This window comes from Mycteria americana, chromosome 9 (assembly GCF_035582795.1).
Source record: "Mycteria americana isolate JAX WOST 10 ecotype Jacksonville Zoo and Gardens chromosome 9, USCA_MyAme_1.0, whole genome shotgun sequence".
Taxonomy (NCBI): Eukaryota; Metazoa; Chordata; class Aves; order Ciconiiformes; family Ciconiidae; genus Mycteria; species Mycteria americana.
In genome coordinates this window covers 7,870,169-7,886,809 of record NC_134373.1, presented here as the reverse complement: position 1 = coordinate 7,886,809, position 16,641 = coordinate 7,870,169, and the positions used below count along the sequence as shown (strand labels likewise).

The window sequence follows — 16,641 nt, the reverse complement described above, 5'->3', positions numbered from 1 at the left end:
TCTTTTTCAAGTAATAATAATTTTCTTATGGTTCCTGTCCTTTCTTAACATTCTTGTCCTCTGGCACATGTTTAACAGGTCAGACTACTTATTCACCATAGTTCATTCTGGCACTATAATTGTATAATTTATAATAATAATAATAATGAGACAATGATTTTGGCTGCTGTCACCAGGTGATCACTTTAAAAATCAAGAAGTTATTTAAAATTTAATGTATTTCAGGTGCTTTTATTTTGTCTGGGGTGCTGTAGAGGTGCATTCAGGATTCTCATCAGTTGTGATGGCTTGATTAACAGCTGTGATTCCTTTGTGATTATGTGTCTAGGAATAGATTTCTAATGAAGAAATGAAGGAATCATGAAAATCAATGTGATCGATTGCTAGATTGTTAAAATCAGGTATTTAAGTCACCTTTATTAATGCCTGTATATTGCAGGTGACTGTTATTTAGCGGAACATAGCACTAGTGTTTCATTAGGCTTTACTACAAAGTAGGTAGTCTTGAGTTATCACTGGAAAATTGCAAGTAGTACACATGGTGAAGGTATATTTGTTTGGTTATTGGGGCACATCATGTAAGTCATTATTAAGATGGCTGAAAAAACTGAGATCCATAATGCTACTAGATGCAATTCAATCTGTAGGGTGCGTGCTTGGAATGGGTAGCAAGAGATTAGAAAGGGATAGAGCTGGGCACAGGAGGTCACTTTAGGTAATGATTATACGTTCACTTCACTGTACGGGAAGAGCCTACTTCGTGTTTCTTAGGTGCCAAGAGCATATTAAGGTAGATTGTCTCACTCAAGTAACTATTAACACTGGGAATTTCTGGTGGGAGATGTTCCTTTAAACTCAGCATCTGAAGTGTCCCGAGCGATACCACAGACATTAATGTCCAAACCATAGCCTGAGACCAGATTTTTGGTCTGAGACCATCTCACAGACAGGTAAGTACAGTTACAGGTGAAAGACTGGTGTAGAAAATAAATGACTGATAATTTATTAGCAGAAATATTGGGTTATATTTTCCTGACTTTTCATTTGTCTGGGTTTTCTCTTACTTAGACCAAGGACTTTTACTCTCTTTTTGCAGTCCCTTTGATGACGATCCCTACAGAAACAGATGGTAAATCCCTTACTAATTGCTGAGTGGATATTTAAACCTCAGATGTGACACAACATGCAATATGGGGATGGGCAAATCATTTAAATTCTGTCTTTTTTTTTCCTCAGACATATCAGGGGTTTTATTCCTTATATCCTTCAAAATTTGTTTGCAGGTTTTTGTAGGCCTCTCAAAAACTGTAAATCAAAGTAGACTGATTCTAAACACTATAATTCTCACTGGTATTTTCTCCTACAGGAATGAAAATTATATCTGTATTAGCAGTTGAAAGACATTTAGATTCTCAGGACTCTCTGTCAGACATTAAGCTGGTTAAAATACCTCTCACAATAGCTATGTCTTTCAGAGCCAGACATTGCTTAAGAATTCTTTCACAAAACCCTTATTGAAGGTAGCAACTGACTCTCAACTCTTTGATTCAGGATCAGTATTTTTAATTATTTTACTCTCGTCTTCCCTTTATGTTCTTTTTTTGGTCCTTCTCTGTGACCTTAAAGGAAAAAATACATTGAAGGCGTTTTTTGATTTGTTTCTTGATTTTAGAACTGAACCCATTTTCTTTATAGTGTAATCGTTCTACACTTGGTAGCACTATATAGTTTCAGTAACTGATTTGGCTCCCACATTTGGATTAGTCTGAATTTCCCATCAGTTTGGTAGTCTGATTTTCAACAGATGTTTTAGGGTCATCCTCCTTGTAATGTCTGACCCTCAGAGATGATCAGCCAAGTGGGGTTCAGAGTTCAGATCTCTGGGTGGTGGCCACTTCAGATTTAAAGTTCTCTGTTCCTTAAAAACACTTGTCAAAGGTTTATTTCTCTTCTCCATAGCCTTGTAAAGTGGTGTAATGAGACAGCCTGAGGATTGATAATTACTTCAAAGTTAGAAGTTGTCTGATAGCAACGACATGGGAATGAATTTACTTAGTCTGGTGGTTGCAAATGATACTTACTGATATCTCAACATCTTACTGAATTCATGTCTGGGAGATGATGTCTTTTAGGATAGGACAACCCAAATATAGCTAAAGTTGTCAGTGTCCATCTTGACCAGGGTCTGTATCTAATCCATTTTATGCTTTGCTTAGACAAAGAAAAAGTACTTTGCTTCCTAGTCTATGAAATGTTTATATGATATCCAGAATAATTAATGCCATCGTTAAAATGCCACTAGTTTTGGAATTATGTGCAACAACTGTTTAGCAGTGCACAGTCAGTAAAGGTTTGGGATGTTGCAAAAGAAAATGAAGAATAAAGATGATTTTGTGGTTTTTGTACACTACCCACATCGTTGAGCAGTTATAAAAGATGCTAGTGCAGTAGTTGTTTTCTAACACTCTCCTGAGAATGGGAAATATAGTAGTTGTTTTCTCATACTCTCCTGAGAACTGGGTGGGGAGGAAACCAACCAGGTTTTATTCCTGCAAATTTTTATTTCTTTCGAGAAACCTGGAGATGTTAGGGCAATGAGAAGTTAGCTCATGAAATGTCACCTATTCTTTGTGTGGTATAGACCTGTAGCAATAGCCAAGCATTTTTATTTCTATAAAATTACCTACAGGGTCAGTAAGACACGTACCTGTTATGGAATTAATTTGCCAGGAAGACTTGCATCCAGTTAAGAATTAGTACATAAATTTTATGTCTGCTCTTGGCCCAGTTATGTATCTTACCAATAAAGCACTTGATAGTTCCTTTGGGGAAAAAAAAAAAGGTAGCTGTTCTTACAGCTTCAGAAGAGAACAGAGTTCTCTCTCCACCATGTATGCTGATTAATTCAGAGTATCACATTCGTTACCTGCTGTGTCTCAGCAAATATCCTGCTCCATCAACAGCAGGAGGAAGCCAATACAGGAGAAATCTGGATTTCACCAAAGGAAGTTTGGCATAAGCTACCTCGATAGAAATAAATGCAGGAGATTTTTTTTTGTTTGTTTATTTCTGAATGGTTCCTTCGCATGGAATCAGTTGGGTGATGTTGTTTCTGTTGGCTCCAGCAATGTCAAAGCCATTGATGATGAAAGTTTTGTACTGTTTTTCCCCATAGCTCGGAAAATTGTCTCTCCCCTCCTCCCTCCCTGCCCCCCCCCCCAACTAAATCCCTGCCAAGCAAGCAGCTGTGAACAAAATTTCTCAGCAAGATGAATTTGAAGTTTTGCATGCTCTGTGGAACAGGATATACAAATACAGCTTTGAGAGGGTAACAGTTGAGGGGAGCAAGTCCAGACTCTCTGAATAAAATGCGTGTGCATGAAATGGATGAGCCTTTTAAGGTGTCTTATTAAGTTAAAAGGTGCAGGAAAGAATAAAAAAATGCATGTGAAGGTTATTTTTTCATAGTGACTTTTGGTACCTCAGTCTAAGGTAAGTAATGCCTGAAAGTTTGATGTCCAAGCTTTGCTATTAAAGTCAGGTAGCAAAGCTAGTGAATATGTGTATTGCAGTTGCATCTGAGACACTGACAGACTGATGGCAGGAACTGTAGAATTACAAACTCAACTGAATATGTTTTAACTTAATTTTGGTAGGCATTATCCTTACCAAAGCTTCCCATCAAGTTCCATGCGTTTTATTTCTGCCAGGGGTTTTTTAATGGAGTGTGAAATCAGTATGAGAATTCTGTGGGGTTTTTTTCTCCAGGAAAATAAATGCAGGATGTGAGCATGCAGAAAATATGGACACCTAAAGTAAAGCCACCTAATATTTTCCGTGCCTGCAGTGGAAGTTTTCAGTTGCTTGCAATTTTGACAAACTTTAACTGAGATTTTTCCATTACATGTTCCTGCCTTTATATTATTATTATTTTTACATTTGGAAGGGAGATAATGTGCTTAAATGTGTAAATGACATATAAATAACATTTATACATAATTTATGACCAGAATAGCTGTGCTTGATTCTCATTCCTCTGCTGTAGCTATAGTGCTTGTAATGTTTTATTACATTTGGGTTGTAATATTTCATCTTCATGAAGTACCTTGTCCAACTGAGACTTGAGTTTATCAAGGCAGTGATTTTTGTGTCCAATTTATGTAATATTTTTAATGTTCATAGTTAATATTTTATTTTGGTTTGCATTCAGGTAAGTCAGGGTGGAATACTGCAAAAGGATATGGAAAAGTCTGTTTGTAATTAAAGGAACACTAATTGGACTTTAGGGACTGTGTGTAAGATACACTAGTCTTTCCCACGGCCACACCCTGAGCATATGATCTTTAACTGAATTCATGGAAACATTCACACTGCTTCCTACAGATTGCAGCTGGCACTGTCTATAAAATCTCTGCTTCATGAAGAGCAGAGGATTTTATGTGATAATGTGCAGTGATACATTTCATTCTGCTGCAATGTTACTATACAGCTATGTGAAACAGATGGAATGCATTGTAAAAAGACTGTAATATGCAATGCAATTATGCAATAATATCGAAATCCTAGTAATGGTCATCCTTGCAGTTCTCGTTCAGAGGATATGAAATAGTGCAGTGCTTGACCATCAAATATGTGTGTGGCTTACAGATTGCATGCCAGCTAAATTGTTAGATGACCCGCCAACTGCTTTTGCTATTTCAAACTTTTAACATCTTTCCCAGCAGCATAAGCTCTGCAGGCAGAATTTTTCAATGGCACAGAATCACTTTTCTATTAACAGCATGAAAATGTAATAGGATGTCAACTGAAATATAAGGTCAGTTAGACCTGGGCCTATCCAGTTTTCAGCAGTTGTTAATCTCTAGTATTTCAAAAAAAGAATTAAGACTTTGCAGGAGACAATTGATGGACAAATTTGAAAATTACAAAAGGGTTAGTTTCTTACTTTCAGGTAAGGACTGATGTATACAATTTCAGGTGGAAGAAATTTTACCTAAGTAGTATTTCAGAAAAGATATACAAACATACTATTTCAGTTAGTGCTAAAGATTTCTACTTAGATACTCTTCATATTCAGACTAAAAGATTGTCGTTGTGTAAAAGGGAAATTATTCTTTTTTAAAAGTAAGTGCACGTTGTCAAACATAATTGATAAAGATCACCACATAAATGTGTTCTAGTTGGTTGAATATGGCTTTAGCTGTCCAAACAGTCATCAGTGCCTTTTGGGGGACTGTATGTAACACAAGAAAAGTTTGAGACTCTCGTATTTATACTGGTGCTGGTTGTTTTGTATTCTCCATGTACCCTCTCAAATCAGAATGAGGAATGCATAGGGCAAATACCGTAAGAGAGGTTAGTGTAGTCACTTGGTACCAGTTTGCTTCCTGTTCAAAGGATCTCGCTTCTCATTTTGTTAAGATGGTTAGTTAATTGCTATGATCCTGTAATTAATTTTCAAACTGACAGCAACTCTAGCAAAACAAGTGTTTCTTCACTCCTGGATGCTTCAGTCTGTGTCAGCGTTGTGCTTAAGTCAGTATTCCTGTGGGTGTGGTAGGGTGTGGATGAAGCTGAAGGGAATTCCCCTTTAGAAGACTTTGAAACATTGATGGATGTTATTTTCCTCAATTTGTCAACAGTAATGTTAACTCAGATTGACGGAAAATGATGTTAATGTAAAATTTCATTGGCTGTAGCAATATCTTGGTACGTGTCTTCACTTGAAGGAGATGTAGGTAGAGGATAGAAAAACCTTTTATCACTCTGCCTACTTTATGGCTACCTTAAGATGATTTCTGCAGCTAGTCTGTGGGAGGAGGAGTGTTATGTATAAAAAGAAAAGCTCTGGTAATAAACGTAAAGAGAAAAGCTCTGACGTTGTGTTCTTAATCTGTCCTTTGAGTATGTGCATCCATTTTTTTCTGTCATTGGAAGTCATTCACAAGGCTTTGCTCTTCTTCACTGTACTGAGTATAGGCCCTTGGAAGTCTTGGAAGTCAAGACCTGTGTCTGTGTGGGTCTCAAGAAGATGTGCACATACTGGTATGCAGCTATAGACTTTAAAAACTATATAGAAGGTAATTTCTTTCCATACTGTTGAGATTAACTTGACTTCTGGTTTTTAACTTTCTTGAGTCTCACAGATTCCTTTATGGCTAGCATACTCTGTGTGAGCCCAATTTAAACCATTTGCTGCTAAAATGCCATTTTAGGAATATAACAGAGGAAAAAACAGGAAAGATGGGAAATATCTGTAGCTAATTAAAAGCAAAGGAGACAAGCTTCAGACCACTAGAATTCAAAAGGTTGGTTTTGGCTGCTGCTTGTTCTTGGCTTTTGCTACAGGGCGGATTAGTAGTTTTGATAATTTAGCACAGTATAACATATATTGTCTAATATTCAAAGGGTGAAATATTCCAGATCTTGCACTTTTGACTTCTGGCATGTGAAATTTTAAATTTAAGAGGAAATGTTCTGAACTGTGGTGACTTAGGTTGACCTGGGAAAGGCTTTGAAGTAGCTGGTGGTTTATTTTGTTTTGAATAAGTGTACCAAGATGAATTTTTCTAAAGCTGCTTAAATTTACCTGAACTTTTTGGGAATATTAAATGCATCAGAAATATCCCACGAGAGAAAATGTTGATATTTGGCATGAACTTCCCATCTGAAATTTCATTCCCAGCCAGACCAAAATTATTGCTGGTGAAAAGAAAACTGCTTTGGGGATATTTTAGTTCTTTGTATTATGGTTTAAAAAAATAAATAAATAAAAGAAAGAAATCCAACACAAAATCAGAAGACCACAGTGCTTCTGACATTTCCATGGGGAGTTTATCTATATTTGGTTTATCAGTTCTGTTCAAGTCATTGACCAATGGTGAACCCAAAGTTAGGACACCAGTTCTGAGGTAGTGGCTGCAGCAGCACGGTGTTTATGCTGGCATAAGCAGTTCCCTTTCCTGGCCACCTGCTCCCTCCCCATCCTGCTCTGAGTTGCTGGTGTGGCATGGTCTACCTAAAAATTAATAATTTCATGAAAAAACATATTCTAAAACTTTATAAAAATGTATTTGTAACTGAATGAGAGCACGTTTGTGTATATTTGTGTGTAAATACTCGCATTTCTACTTGTGAATCTAGAAGAAACTGCTGTAAAACCTGTGAGTTTCATAGAATATGCTTAACTGCCGAACAGGGTTGGGGCCAGTGAGAAAAAGCTTGAGTGGTAAGCTCTGAAAAAAACAAAAGTCCTGGTGCGTTTTAGTTAACCCATTCTCCCATTCCTATTGCTGTGTTCTGACCTTGAGAAAAGTCTTTTGAACTGTGGAAATACTGTTCTTGTAAAATTAGCATGTGCCAATGAAGAAATAACAAAAAACTTTTAAAACTCAGCCAGCTGAGAAAATGACTTCATGCTGTAAACATTTTCACAAAGAAACCTTTGGATCTCTTTTGGGTCATTACTTAGTAAACAGCATCAAACAGAGTCATTCAAATAAAAACACTGACTGAAAGGGATGCACAGAGCTGCAGTTCACCCTCTGCAGCCTTTAAGCAGCAATGTTTGGGAAAAAAACAACTTCAGACATCTGAGCAAGGGTTTTTGTACAAGTGTTAAGGTCTATTTGATGAATTCATAAATTCATACTGCCATTGTTTTAATTCAGAACAGTAATAATTTTGCTTGGAGGTGGAGGAATCTTCTTTTGGAGGAATATACCATATTTTTCACGTATATCATAGAATCATAGAATATCTCAAGTTGGAAGGGACCCATACGGATCATCAAGTCCAACTGCCTGCTCCGCGCAGGACTGCCTGAAACTAAATCATATGACTAACAGTGTTGTCCATATATAATTGTATCTAGATAACTTTTTTTTTCTTTTTGCAGGTTACATTTTTGTTATTAGTATCAGCAAGTGCATGCTGAGGAAAGCAAGATGGAAAACATTTTTGTTTTCTCTAAATAAGGGCACGTGGTTAGGGTCCTCTGTTCTCTGCCTTAGAGTCATAGCAAAGAAGTCAATGTCTGCTCTCAGTTAAGGGCTGCCCCCACATCCTTCGGTGTTTCCTGAAGGCCTCTCCTAAAATCTTTGAGACATTCACTGTTTTTGATATGTATCTGGAATGAAGCAATAGAATTTGGGCTCAGGCAGGAAGATTCAATAGCTCCAGTGGCATACTTGCGATGCTTTGCTATACTGTGTAATTGGGTTTGAGGTCACATTAGTAACACATCCATATGAATTTTGGGGTTTGGCCCATGAAGTTTTTCTGTGTATCTCTGTGGATATCTTGCTCCAGTTTCAATTACGGGGAGGGGGTTTTGTTGAACGCATGAAGAATACAGATTGGCAAAGAGTAATGAGGCATTAAAATATACCTAATAAGAATGTGGGAGCTCTCCAACTTTTCATAGCATAAAATCCATGGAAAAGAGAGAATGGCATGAGCAATCCCCTTGTATTTAAAATAACATGGTAATTGGATCATCCTTGCCACAGCATAGCATTTGCTTTGGAGGAAGAGAAATTTCAGGAAAGTTTACTGAATATGTTTTTAACTACATTTTTAAATTACTATAGCAGGAAATTAATATGGTAGAAAAAAGAGAAGTGCCAGCACTAAATCATCTTAATCAGCTATTGGAATTTAATAATTCATTATTCTGCTGTCACCTTCACTGCCATTAATAATCTTTTCTAGGTTGTTTGATAGTGGCCACTCTAGCGTTTTTACAGATAACTGTTCAGCAGAGCAGCTTTCCTTCTAAGTTTCTTTGTGCTTGAATGAATGCTACAGAATTTAAATGCCATGGCTTACAGAACATTGAACTGAACTTGGTGAGTTATGCCTAATAACATATATATCTATGTTGATGGATTTTAGACATCAAGGTACAGATTGGGTTAGGGCTATGGGGTGGCAAGGGTTAAGCTTGTAAAGTAAGCATAAGACGTGCTTACAGAATGATAGTCAAATAGCACTCACCGAAAAATTTGGAGGCATTAATAACTGTAAACTACTGGAAATCACAGTTGCATCTCTGAGAATAAGCCATGTCAGTCTGTGGGTAAAGATTTGCTTTGCCAGAATCTGTTGCCTTCATTTAACAACTAGTTCCTCAAGAGGGAAGCACTTTAGGTGTTAGTATCACTGTATAAGACAGTGTGAAAAATACTATAATTTTAAAAAATGTAAGTAATGGGGGAAACATTATCCTGAGTTTTTTGTATTTTGACAAAATATGTAAAGTCTGTTACTGGGGAACTGATTTCTGCAGTAAAGGTTGTTTTATGTTAGGTGCCAGCTCTTGCTCTCTCATTTCAGGTTAGAAATGAGAAAGTTATACTGTATTGCACTACCAGACTCTGATAGAGGTTTCTGTTTAGAAGATAAAATAATCAGTACTTTAGGCAGAAAATACTGTAACAAAGAAAACACTGTGAAATTATTTTGGAAGTGTGGAGTATTGTGTCTCTTACTTATCCTAAATAATTTTGCTTTGCTTTGGTATTTTTAACATTCATATGATACATTTATTTGGCACAATTAGATATGCTGCAGAATTGTAACTATAACTGTAATTGAGTCCTTGCCTATCTTCCACATGCAGTTGCAGCATTTGCTCCTGCTGGCTTCATATGTTCTTAAGTCAATAGAAAGTTCATCATATTTGAGAAGGAGGGGTAGAGCCTTCATAATTTATAGAAAAAGCATTGAAAGCACAGAGGCCTAGAGAAGATCTGTCTATGTAAAAGCAAGGAGGAAATACTCTTACCTTTCTTTATCAGTGGAAATCCTGTTTTAAAGAACTAAAATTAGTGTGATGGACAAAGACGCAAAAACATCTTACCTCTGCAGTCTGCTATGTGGAGAGGAGTTACATTGCCCAAGAGCAGAAATTGCAGAACATTCCAGGGGAAGAACCTTGTGGACGTTTCCTCCTCCAAACCCTCATTTGGAGGGTTTTGTTGTGGTGGTTTTTTTCTGGTTTTTTGTTTGTTTGGTTGGTTTGGTTTTTAAGTGGACCTCCATAGCCCATGTTTCTTCTCAGGATAATTTACAATGTCATCCAAACCTGTGAACTGAACAGAAGAAGAAAAGTGTTACAAAATAGCGAGGGTTCCTTCCTCCCCAGGAAAAACTAGCTCCACCATGGCTCTATGATAGCTTCTTATGACGTTATGTATTATTAGAACTAGCCAAGAATGTTGTCAATTACTGCTAGTAATTTCTGTTGGGTGCAGGAGACAAAACTTAGCTGAACAGTAGCCAAAAGCTATTAATGGGAAAAAGTACACAAGTAATTTAATCTGTGTAATCTTATCTACAGATGGTTCTGCAATCTCTGCAAGGCCTCTGGCAAGCAACTAGTGTGATGCAAAAACAAAAACAAAAAAAATCTGCATGCTAATAGAGAGAATAAAAGATGTGAAACATCTTTGTGAACTAGACCTAATTTTCTACTTGCAATAAGCCCGAGACCTTGAGACATGCATAGCATGTGGCTCAAGGGGTGACTGAGTACTTTCAGTGAGTACTTTCTCATACCGAGCTGAACTACCACCTAATGCGTGATGAAGTTGTTATAAAATAATAGAACAGTAAAATTGAGATATGCCACTCTGTTTCTTCTTTATTTATTTTAATCCTCAAGAATAGAGTAAATGCCTTGTGCCACAACTGCTCTCTAGGAAAAACTGCTGGAAAGAAAGGTAGGAGGAGGAACGTTTCAGTGTGGCTTTTTTTAATAATGTTTCCATGCATGTAAGCAATGCTGTGGGTTCAGAGAATGAGATGTCTAAAGAAACTTGGCTTGTTTATAAACTTGGGGTTTATTTCCTATAGTACTTTTCATTGTGGTTATACAAATATTGCAAATCTAATTACTGATTCACTTGTGGAGGTCTTCCTGCACCCTATAGGCCCCTCTGTTCTGCAGTGCAAGAAGGGATCTCAGTTTATTGCTTTGTAAGCCACTGCATTTCTCAGACGAGCTCTTTGCAGTGTTCTGTCTTTATGATGCTGCTTGCTACCACAGTTGGTGGTACACACAATGATCTATCATAGTACTCCTAATGAGTTCAAAATAGTATTAGGAGCATTTTTTTTTATTTTGTGGTGTTCTTTTTTTCCTGACATGTGCCCCATGTGATTTGAAGAGAGGAGGTCACACTGGGGATTTGAAAGAATAACTGCAGTGAGGGTAGGAATGCCTTCTTATAGCAGTTCCATTAGCATCGCAATGGAGTTGTACCATTGTTTTAAACCAGTATAGTAAGTTAAATTTTGTTTTTTGTAAAATCAGCGACATACAGATCTGACATATTTAGGTAATATACCAGTTCCTTCAAGTGAAGGAGAATACATTTGAAAAAACCAAGCCCTGTCACTGACTGAATGAAGAGAATAGTGCAATGACATCTGTTGGAAGCTGTGAAGAGCTTATGCTTCTGTACTGTAAAAATTGTCTCAGGGAGGATCAAACTCTCTTGATCTCCTGTCTCACCTGTTTTAGGAGTCTGTAACTGCTGATACCTGGGTCTTAATTCAGAGTGGTGGTGAGTAGCGAATTCTAGTGTTGTGAAACTGGGCTACCCAGAGTTCATTAGATTTGTTCCGTAACTATTATTTTTGAGCCGCCTTAACTCCGTGTTAGGAGGATGGAGTAATCCCACACATACAGCTGTGAGCTATTACGTGATACCATCAGAGCAGTTTGGTCCAAATCCTGGCAGAAGAGGTTGTCTCAGAAATGAGGGCATTTTACCTGATTAGGAAGATTTCCAAATTGCCGTGCATTGCTCTCTAAGATAAGTGTGGAGATTTTGTAGTCCACTTTCAGGATTAAATGAATCTGGTGTGTGTTAATGTTTGGCTGGTACTGCCTACTTGCAAATCCCTTTTAGTTAGAAGAGAATCTGCCCCTCTGCAGGCAGATTATTTCCCAGAAAGTTTATGTGAGTGGAGACGTAAGTGAAGGCTCTATCTGTAATTCCATTTGAGACTACTGGTTTTTTCTAACAGTGTACTACAGCAATTCAAATTAGGGACGCTTGAAAAGGGTTGGGCATTTTCCAGCTTGTTGGTTTTGTCTGTATCTTGGGCTGAAACAGGCAAACATTGCCTGGAGTTTTAAATACTTTGAGTTGTATGCCTCCCTCTAAAAAGAACCAGAAATAATAAAATAGCATGTACAGCTATTTCTGAGATATATTGCAAGAAAACAAAATCAGGGAGTGCTAGAACAATAGCAGGGGGGTGGGAGGGTGGTCACGAACATAACCATTCTGACCCCCATTTTCAGTCAGAGAGGAAGGCTATACATCCATATTTGCACACGTTCAACTTTAGTGTTGCAAGATTATAGCACACAGCAAGATATGTAATTTATACTGAAAATGTTTGGATTTTGGTTTGGGTTTTTTTTTGTTTTCTTTTCCTGGGCAAATCAAAGATCACCAGTTAGTCACAAATGTTTGTACATGTGTATGAATGTACATGCAATGACATAAGTAGACTCTCCCTCCTATCCCACTCCTACAGAGTTGCATTCTCACTTGAAGTCAGACTTAAGGGCAACTGCTTAAGGTAGAAGCTGCCTGTGATTTTTTCCTTTGGTCTGAATGTGGTCAGGTGATTGAAGTTCAAAAAATGTTTTTTCTTGCTGACGACTTATTTTTAACCCTTTTGCTGTATCATTGAAATGGGAAGTGTCTGGAGCTCAGCAAGGATGACTTTTATTCTTGGGAGGATGGGAAAAGGTTAAAAGTAGAAACAGCTGATGAGGCAGGATGGCTCTGTAGGGAAAGCAGGAGGAAGAGAAATGTGAACATCTGTTAAAGCTATACCAGTGACTATTTTGGCTAAGTTCAGCTTGCAGTTCCTTTTGAATTCCTTCTTCTTCAGTAGCTGTCACTGCTATCAGTGACAAACACAATATAGGCCTTTGGAGTATCATTAATTTGGGTAACAGAGAATGTAATAAAGAGAAAAAAACAGGCAGTTCTCTCTCTCTTTTTTTTTTTTTTTTAAGTTATCCCAGTCTTCAGTACAACATGCACTAAAAATAAAAATGAGATTTTGAAGATCTGATTTGCTATTGCAATTCCCCATTCTCTTCCCACTTACGCTTCCTTTTACTGGGAAAGTACGTAAGCCAGAGGACTGCTGGTAGGTGTAGTGTTGTGTCCACTGACTTACAGTTTCATTCAGTACCTATCATGCCGATCACGGTCCTGCTGGCTTTTGTTCAGATCCCCACCGTCACAGAGTGGAGTCAGGGGATTCTGTCTAAGCTTCCACCATCTTTTCCCTCAAGCTAACATTCAATACACTCAAATTAATCTCAATCTAATACAGTTGTCCTCTCTTCCCCACAGTAGAATTGTCAAAGATATTTAATAGCAGAAGAACAACTTGGGAAGCATTATTATTTAAAGCAACCTAAGAATGGGTCTCTTATTATCAATTCCTTTTCCTTGTGCATCTAGTACCTCCCAGCCCTGAGAGGGAGAGAACTTTGAGAATTATATTTGGGTTGCATCTCATCAGAACAGATGAATAATAAAAGCAGCCTGACTTTCTCAGCAATACTGGCTTGCTACCTCAATCAATGGACTACATTGCTGTCCATTCTTAAGAAAGTTTTTAATCTTCCTGTGAAAGTTCTTGTCCAGAATAACTGCAATAAATGTTGAGTGAATGAATTCATGTAGTGATGCAAGAAATGCTTTCTTGAAGTCCAAGTAGGCATCTTAATGACCTTCATCCTGCATTTTGTAATTAAGTCCAAAAGTAGTGATGTTTAGAAAAGGATTTTTTTCATCTCTATATAAAGTTTTTTGCAATTAGCAACTGTGAGAAATGAGTGGAAAGCATAGAGCAAATTACAGTCTTAATCTTTTAACTCCTGGGAAGAATTAATATTTTAGCAGTGGACACTGGAATAGTTGATAGGAAGTGTCTACAAAACCATTATATATGAAAAGATTTAGACCATTAAAGGAACTGAGCTAAGGGGTGACTTTTGATACTGTGAAACAGAAATAATCATGGACTGTGAATCAAAGCAGATAAATTCTGCCGTGATTCCATGGTCTTTTGCTACCATGCAAGCAGAAATCCAAGGTCTTTTGCTGCCATGCAAGCGGAAGAGAAGTTCTTATTTGAATTCCAGACTCAGCTTTGTGGTCTTCTCAGGATACTTTAGGACACAATGAAATCTTGCATGAGAAATCTCTTAAACGTTTCCCTTCCTTTTGAGGGTGTTGTCACAGCAGGGTTATGCTTAATAGATGGTCTAGGTGGTTAATAAATAATTTTGTATATTTGTGATATTGTGATATATGTGATATTGTATCTTTTAGATAAATAAAAATAAGCAAGGCTAAGTGATCGCAATATTTGAATATGCATTTTAAATTTGTCATCCAACATTTGTTTTAGCATAAGGATTTTTGGAACTATTATAGAGAAAATTATTTTGAACTGTTGTATACGTATGAAACATACGCTAATTATGGTTGCTATGTTCTACTTGATTGGTGTCTTTTCTTGTCCTGTACACATCATTTATGGGTTTTAACCCTGTGCAGATGTGCTTTGGTGTACTTTAGAGAGAGAAGATTACTCAGTTACTTTACAACCAAGTAGTTAATTCCAATTTCCTTAGAAGGCCAGTGGTTTTTTTTCCCTTCCTAGGTAAACAGACACAACTGTAAATGAATGAAACTTGTGATGGGTTTGAATTAACCTCCCTTGCCTCCAATTACCATGCAGAATTGAAATCATATTGCCTCTCTGCTAATTTAGATACCTCCATTTGTATTCGGTTTTCAGTCAATCTTTAGTCACTACACACAGATATTTAGACTTTTCTTTAGTTAACAGATAGTGGTTTTTACAATTAGCTGTTTCACATGTGGATTTTCCAGAGAAGTATTAGCTCAAACTGAGAATATATTTCATGTATGCTAGTTGGTCTTCCTGTTAGTGTTTTAGAACACTATCAGAACAGCACATCTGAATTTCAGTCTCTCGCTGAATTACCTGTGCATTTTCCAGCAATCAGTGTTAGAGGATTGCATGCCAGTGGTAAAAATAGAGGGAAGATTACTGATACAGTTTTTGTCTGGGTTAAACAGGCACAACAGTCACTGATTTTACAACACGTTTCTTGTATTTGCATCAAGCTGTACAATAAATAGCAGTGATCTCATATTCTATAGTCAGTATTGCCTACAAAATGCTGTTTATAGTTGCGTTAAGAGGACCCAGTCTCAGTGTAAAAGCAGAAAAAAGTAGGTATAGAATGCTTTCTTTTTGTGACTAAGCTGTTTTTTTTTTTTAAAAGGATGGGCTTTTTGTAAAATTACCTCTGCTGACCAAGGTACTATCAGTTGTTGTCACCCTCCAGTCTCTCATAGGACGTGACTGCTGGTTAAGAAAAACTTCCAAAGACAAGAGCAAGTGTGACCCGAGGGAGAACGTGGCTTGGGTCAGGAGGAAGGTTTGCGTATGGGTATTCAGCGCCCAACAGCCTTCTTGATTCGGTAGCAGCCAGGATCTTTGAGCTAGGTATATGAGGGACCTTTGGGGTACATGAGTTTTATATCTTAAGTAGCATTGTATTATTTGTAGTGAAGTAATCTGTACAAGGGAGCTAAACTCACTCAGATGTGGTCCCCTTTATTTTGGCTGATAATAGCTTCATTAATGCTAGTACAGCGAGATACTTAGATTTTGAAAGGTGGTTTCATTGTCATAACTTAATCTAAATGTGGAGAGGTCTTTTGCTACCATGCAAGCAGAAGAGAAGCTCTCATTTCAATTCCAGGCTCAGCTTTGTGATCTTCTCAGGATACTTCAGGACACAATGAAATATTGCATGAGAAATCTCTTACACATTTCCCTTCCTTTTGAGGGAGTTGTCACAGCAGGCTTATGGTCTAGGTGCTTAATAAATAATTTTGTATATTTTAGGTGCATTTTACACTTCAAGAATCAATTCCAAGAATAGTCTGCACTGTAAGACGATTATAGCTGTTTTGGGTAGTTCTGTTCTCTTCAAACTACAGATACAGTAACTAGTTTGCAGCTACTGCAGATAAAGAAACTAGTTTACAGTTACTGCTGATACAGAAATTATTTTACAGCTCACAATTAATTCTTGCATTGCCATTGTCATCCTTGCCAACTTGTAACTTCAAGACAAAGCAGCTACTAACTAGATCAGTTCTTCCAGAAATGGCAAAATCAAAAATCAGCTGGTATGAAGAGAACAGGAAATAATTGTGTGTGTGTGTGTGTGTTTGCGAAAGTCTAAGTCTACTATAGAGGAAACTAAACTGCAGTTTGCTATGGTTGCCCAAAGGCAGAGATGTCAAGGAGTCAACTCATATCTCAGGGCTAATTGCTACACATCTGTAAGAGTTGATACCAGCTACCTGACTGAGACAAACCCTCTGGAGCATTGGTGTTAGCTGAGGCAATGGAGGCAGCAGTGCAGGAAAAACCCTGCTGCTGGAATTCGCTGCTGGTGAATTGAGTGCATTTTTTTTCACATCATATTGTACACCTCCATGTACATCACATGGTGTCACCATGCGTGAATACAAATTGAGAGGACCT

At 37.5% G+C, this 16,641-nt stretch overlaps 1 protein-coding gene across 1 annotated transcript in view; it reads left to right on the top strand.

Moving 5' to 3' along the window:
* The window catches only part of CALCRL (calcitonin receptor like receptor), a 69,682-nt gene that overhangs the window by 19,756 nt on the left and 33,285 nt on the right, over positions 1–16,641 (top strand). The gene's annotated exons all lie outside the window — the stretch shown is intronic.